The sequence below is a fragment of the Rhea americana genome, unplaced genomic scaffold, assembly GCF_003343005.1.
Source record: "Rhea americana isolate MKP2758 unplaced genomic scaffold, rheAme1 scaffold_186, whole genome shotgun sequence".
NCBI lineage: Eukaryota > Metazoa > Chordata > Aves > Rheiformes > Rheidae > Rhea > Rhea americana.
Window position 1 is genome coordinate 321,546 of NW_028185994.1, and position 5,910 is coordinate 327,455.

At 43.9% G+C, this 5,910-nt stretch overlaps 1 protein-coding gene across 1 annotated transcript in view; it reads right to left on the reverse strand.

Annotated features, from left to right (window-relative positions):
* GNE (glucosamine (UDP-N-acetyl)-2-epimerase/N-acetylmannosamine kinase) overlaps positions 1–362 on the reverse strand; it is a 25,622-nt gene extending 25,260 nt beyond the window's left edge. The window contains exon 1 of the mRNA XM_085302108.1: positions 232–362. The gene's annotated coding sequence lies outside the window, so the exon portion shown is untranslated. The remainder of the gene's footprint in view (positions 1–231) is intronic.
* Positions 363–5,910: the final 5,548 nt, after the last annotated feature.

Here is a 5,910-nt window from a genome sequence, read left to right on the forward strand (position 1 = left end):
CGCGCACCACCCGCCCCGCCGCAGGTACGGCTCCCTTCCCCGCGGCAGCGCCACGCTCGCGCGCGCCGCCGCGCATGCGCCGCAGCTGCTCCCCTCCCCCTGACGACTGCAGCTCCGGGGGCGTGGCCCCCCCCCTTTCCGGACCGTTATACAGCGCGGCAATAGCTGCCCCCCGCTGCCGTCCGCCGCCCCCCGCTCTCCCGCCGCCGCCCCGTCGCTTCCCGTCCGCACCCGGTCGCTGTCGACGGCGCTGCGCCGCCGCCGCCGCCGCGCTCGCCCTCAACCTCAGTCCGCGCCGCGCCGGGACCCCGGTGGCGGCGCTTGGAGCTGCACGACGATGGCGCGCCGAGGCCCCGCCCCCCGTTCCCCGCGCCGAGGCCCCGCCCCCCATCCCCGCGCGGCGAGGCCCCGCCCCCCGCCCGGGCGAGGCCCCGCCCCGCGCGGCGAGGCCCCGCCCCCGCCGCCCGGAGCGCAGCGCCGAGCTCCTCCTCGCTCCTCCGCCCGCCGTCCGGGGCGTCCCGCAGCCCCTCGTTCCTCACTCTGCGCTTCTCGAGAAGGTTAGCCTTAAATCCGCCCCTGGGGCCGGGTTCCTGTCCTTAGCCGCCCCTTCCTAGCAGTGGTGAGCGTTTCTTTGGAGCGGCTCRGAAGAACAAGTGCGTAACCGAGAATTCTGGAAACGTTTAAAAATAAAAATGGACTGCAGGACTTGATCTCAGGAACATTTCAATTTCTGAGTCAACTGTTTCCCCTGAAAGACAGGAAGAACGTCTTTTAGTGACACTCACGAAGTCCTCAGCCAGCTGCGGCCCCAGGAGCCACCGCGAAGCCTCAGTGTCTTGGCAATATTACAGCACACACACTCCTAAAATCACCGAGGACTTTAGCACGAAATGCTGACCGCAATTAGTAACAGGAAGTGGAAGGCACCTTGGCTTCAATTTCTGACACATTTAAGTTGTTTTCATTGTGACTGGATTTTTTGGACATCTTGCACACTGCTTAAAAGCCTCTGTGCATTTTGGAAATGTCAGTATAAATTAGTGTGGATTGCCTTCTGTAAATGCTTTTGGGTTATGTTAAGTTCGTCAGTGTCAGCTGGCTTCACTGACACAAAATAAGGAGCAAGGGCCTGAATCAAATTCAAGCATGAATGTAYGTATGTCTATATATGAATATAAATATAGATATCTGTATCTGTATGTATATGCGTCTATGTATCTATAAATTCCGAGATATGCAACTACTTAAACAGCTTGAAGCAGCCACACTGAGAGTTAATTATTCTTGCTACTGCATCAGTACATCTTTTTGATGTGTTTTCTGCATGAATGCTGYGATGGTGTCTCAGTGTCTTGCAGCACAAGCTGCATGGGAAGAAGAAAACTTTCTTCCGTATGGTTATTTCTCCTCCACTGACCTCACAACATTATACATACAGTKAAACTTCTCCTGTGACTGAGTTCTGCCTCCAGTCTCTCCAGAAAGATGAGCCAGGAGGCTCATCAACCTGCTTGTCCCCGTTAACTTTACTCTTTGCTCCCCCAAACCTGTAGTGRCACTACAGACCCCTGCCCTTGTCAAGCCCTGAGGCTGTAATGGGGCATCTCTTAAAGCTGTGCAGAGCTGTGGTGATTGTGGTAGACCTGGAGGAAGTAAAAGGACATTCGTGCACAGAGTGTTGGAAATGCAGGCCTTGCTGCTTTCTACAGAGATCAAGCCGCTTAGGATTTTAACAGAAGGACCAAGATCGTCTGTTTCGTTTTGCAGCTGGCCTAAAGATCATCCCCTCTTGGCAGCCATCCTGAATGAGATGACAGGTGCTAGACTGTGGTCTGGACTTGAGCCATGGGACCTGTCGGTGCATAACTGTTCAGGGATAGTTTATGATTAATTTTTTGGCAAAGAGCTAGTACCAGTGTGCTCTTCTGCAGTAGGGTTAAGCACATTGTTACCTGTTTCCTTCCTTCTGAAAGCAGGGAGTATGCCTCTTCCAACCAGCATCTACAGCAGGTGGAGTTTCAATTATGACTTAGGTAAAATACGTGCAAATTAAGTCACATCAAGAGTTACATCAAGTTCTAAGGAAGTGAAAATCTAGTCTAAGATTTTCAAAAGTGACCAGAAGTGGTTGTCCAAGTCCATTTTACACTGTCCAGCCGAATGCATGTGAAAGCAACTTGAATCTCAAAAGTAAGGGGCATAGCACGTCCAGAAGAGCAGATCCTTCTGACACAGCTGAAGCAATCTTTGCAGACTGTGGCCACAATGCTCAGCTGCTGTTGAGTAATACATACTACAGGATATAAGGAGAATATCAGCACAAGTACACACTTGTAAAGAAAGAGCAACAACTGATCACATTCCTGCATTTTTCTGTTTTGTTCTTCCCAGTTAAAACTGCCAGGTGAGCATTTAATAGTAACTATATATAACCATACCAGTAGATTAGTAAGGCCAGTATGATGCTTTGAACTTGCAGCGTATGCACAATGCTTCAGAAAAAGAGAAGAGACAAAAGATAAGACAAAGTCATTTATGCTGTGCAAAAAGATCTCTGGGGTTATATTCCTTCTTCATCTCGGCATAGATCTCTCACATCTTTGCTCAGTGTCTTATGCTAGCACAAGAAAAGTACCTGGATGAAGGTAAGAAAATTAGGCATAGAACTCTGGGCCAAGAGACAGGAAATCCAAAACCATCTGAAAATTTATTCCCTGTCTCAGGGAGTTAAAACTAGATGTATCAAAAACCCAGGTACCAAGAGGAGCTCTAGTTCTTCTCAAAGTAACTACAGATTAGCTCCTTTAGAGCTGCCAGTATTTTGCAATAGATTAACAGTTTATCTCTTTCTGTTTAGTAAGATGAGATATGCTGCCACTTTGTATTTTATGATATAATTCGTATTTACATGTATCATTTCAAATCTGAGCAAGCTCTAGTAACTAGCTAGGATTCCAGSATCTGCTACATAGACAGTATGACAGACAACCTCTATTACTGGGGACTCCTTGATTGGAGGTGTAGAGGTAACTTCCATCTAAAACCCATACAAGGCCATGAAAAGAGTGTTGGTAATCTCGGTGTGATTTTTGTCACCCCTTTCATTATCTAGAGACTTAAGCATTTATCTTCATTTCAGCTATAAGACATGAGAAACTTTTTTCCACTCCCTCTCTCTAAAAATAAAATAGTGGAACTGACTTGCTTTTTACTGCCATCATGTGATTTGCTCTGCTTGTGTGATCTGTTCCATCCTTCAAATAGGGCCTGTTTTCTTTACTCAGATACAAGCTCTTAAGGGTATGGTATTGATACCGCTTTTCCTACAATACCTGAGTGAAGCTTAATCTTGTTCATTTCTGCTACAATAAACATTTACTACCGATTTGTGTTCATTGCCACAGATCAAACATCCATGAGAGAGTACGATCCAGTTTAACATACTCAAGCTGGCAGCAAACTGCTTGCTTTGGAGCTCTGAGAGCAGTCTAGCTAGGATGCGGATGAATTTTTACCTAGGACAGCACTATGCAGTCCATGCTGAAGCCTGTGAGGTGCATCAAAACCCCTCACTCAGTAAATGAGTAAGACAAGATGTCTTACTAAAAACTACCTTAGATGTATCCAAACACGTATGAACGGAGCTGGTGTATGTCCTGAATATTTAGACAGAAGTTAGTGAGAACTTGAGAATCAGCTTGATTGCAAGATGTCTGAGAAGAGCCATGGCTGAGTTTGTCAAGAACCAGATCCCAGTTCTGACATTAGCTTCTCATGGGAGAGCTTTTTTTTGTCATCTCACTTTGGCTGAGGAAAACATTGCAGAAGAAATAGCCAAGTTATCTGGATGCAAAGAGCTCTCAAATGTAAAAGACCAGAAAACAAAACCAGTTTCTTCCATATAAACTTGCTCGGTTCTAGTAACTTCAGCCATTTATTACCACAACAAGTGAGAAGTCTTACTGTTTACATCTTTTTAGAGTGATAAGTTTGCAGGACTGAGCCCAGTCGTCTGTCCACCTTTCAGCAGGAGCTAAACCTAGGTCGCATCTGTCTCATTATCATGGTTTTAAGGACAGGAGATACCAAAACTACCACTTTCCAGTAGTGTTGTGCTTGTGTCTTGTGTTCTACTCTGTGCCACCTAGCCCTGCGCCCTCCTCTCAACCTTCCTTTCAGTGGCTGAGCAGAAAAACTATCTGGCATTTTTGTCCCAGTGGTGGGGGTGCTCTAGGGGTGAACTCTGCTGTCTATCCAGAGAAGAGCTCCTGTGCATGTGGGTCTGCAGAGGCTTGCAAGCCCTCAGAAGCAGTTAGGACTGACCTATAATGTTGAAAAGGAAATTAAACTGATGGCATTAAAGAGGAACGAAGCATTAAACTCTGGCCTCTTCTCAGTACTAATAAATTTAGACACCTGCCTTGTTGCTACGAGGTCTAGAGGTTCCTACTTTTTCTTTTTGTCCAGCTAGTATATGTTTCTATGTCTTTCTTATCCCTTGTGGTGCCCCGAGACATCATTCACACATATGCAGCTGTGTTTCCAATGTAACTGTCTGCTGAGAAATACTAGAAATAATGTGTCCTCTCTGCGAAGTGAATAAATGAAGGATTTCTAATATCTAATTTTAAGAGGGCTTAATTCTAGTACATAATTACAAAAGGTCTGATAATCAAGCAAACATCTAATGTCAGAACTAATAAACAATATTAATAAATACGTATTTCCTCCTTTCTTCCAATTTAAAATATTATTTTGCATGTGCCGTTGGTGAACTTCTACTTTGGCTATATAACTGCACTAAAACAAAACAAAATGCAATGGAGGAAGAAAATGCCCTTGTAGAGATAACCATCTTTACATTATACAGTTTCTTTATAGATTCAAAGACAACAAAAGAAATTTTGAAAGATAGTTTAAAATGGAAAGAGAAGTGAAAAAAACTCTTTTTTGTAGACTAAGAGTCTACAGATCCTTCTGTCTTGAAAGCTTGTAACAAACCAGGTCTTCTTAGCTGAACCATTCAAATGCGTTCTTTAATCATGTGATATTGAGTGCAATCTTAAATCCTAGATTACTAACTAGCTACACTTCCCTGAGACAATTTCAAATTTTTCACTTGAAAAAGCTTGCAGATATGAGTAGGAMGCTCCAGTGCCAGAAATGCAGTGCTTTCCGCTTATCAGGTGTCACAGAAAAGTATGTTTTTGTTCTAATTCTGTCCTCAATTTTTATTTGTGGTATCTATAGTCCTTCTTTTCACTACTAGCAATCTCCAGAAAAGGTTTTGTTTCTCCAAACAGAAAGTAAAAATCACAGAAAATTATAAGATAGTTCACAGTTTTAAAAGAGGTTCTATCCTCACAGTAAGTAAAAAGTCTGCAATCAATAAACCTTCTGTAAACACTCTTTACTTAGACAAGGAAGCCAGTACCTTGTAAATGATAAAAACCAAAGCTKTAGGATTTAGGATGTGAAACTGTAGTGCAGTTTAACATTATCTCACTTACCCCCTCTGCATTCCCCCCCCCAAAAAAAAARARAAAAAARAAAAMAAAMCAAAACAAAACAAAACCCACATTGTAATTGGTCATTTGGTTCTTTCCTTCCTTTTGATAGTTATCTTGAAAATAATGTCATGCATAGAACATCTGAGTAACCGTCAGCTGTTACTCTGACTTAATGTTCAGAATAGCCTCTTTTTCAGCTGGATTTGACATTCATATTATTTTATTAAAGCATTTATTTGGTGCTATACATTTTAAATAAAGATGATCTAGAATCAAAAATAAATGACAATTGCTAAAATTTGTCCTGATTTTACAGGAAGAACAGCCCTGCTGACTGGTATTCTAACTTCAGCACGGGTGTCCGTAGGCTGTGCTGACTCCCTCTAGGAAAGACTCCACA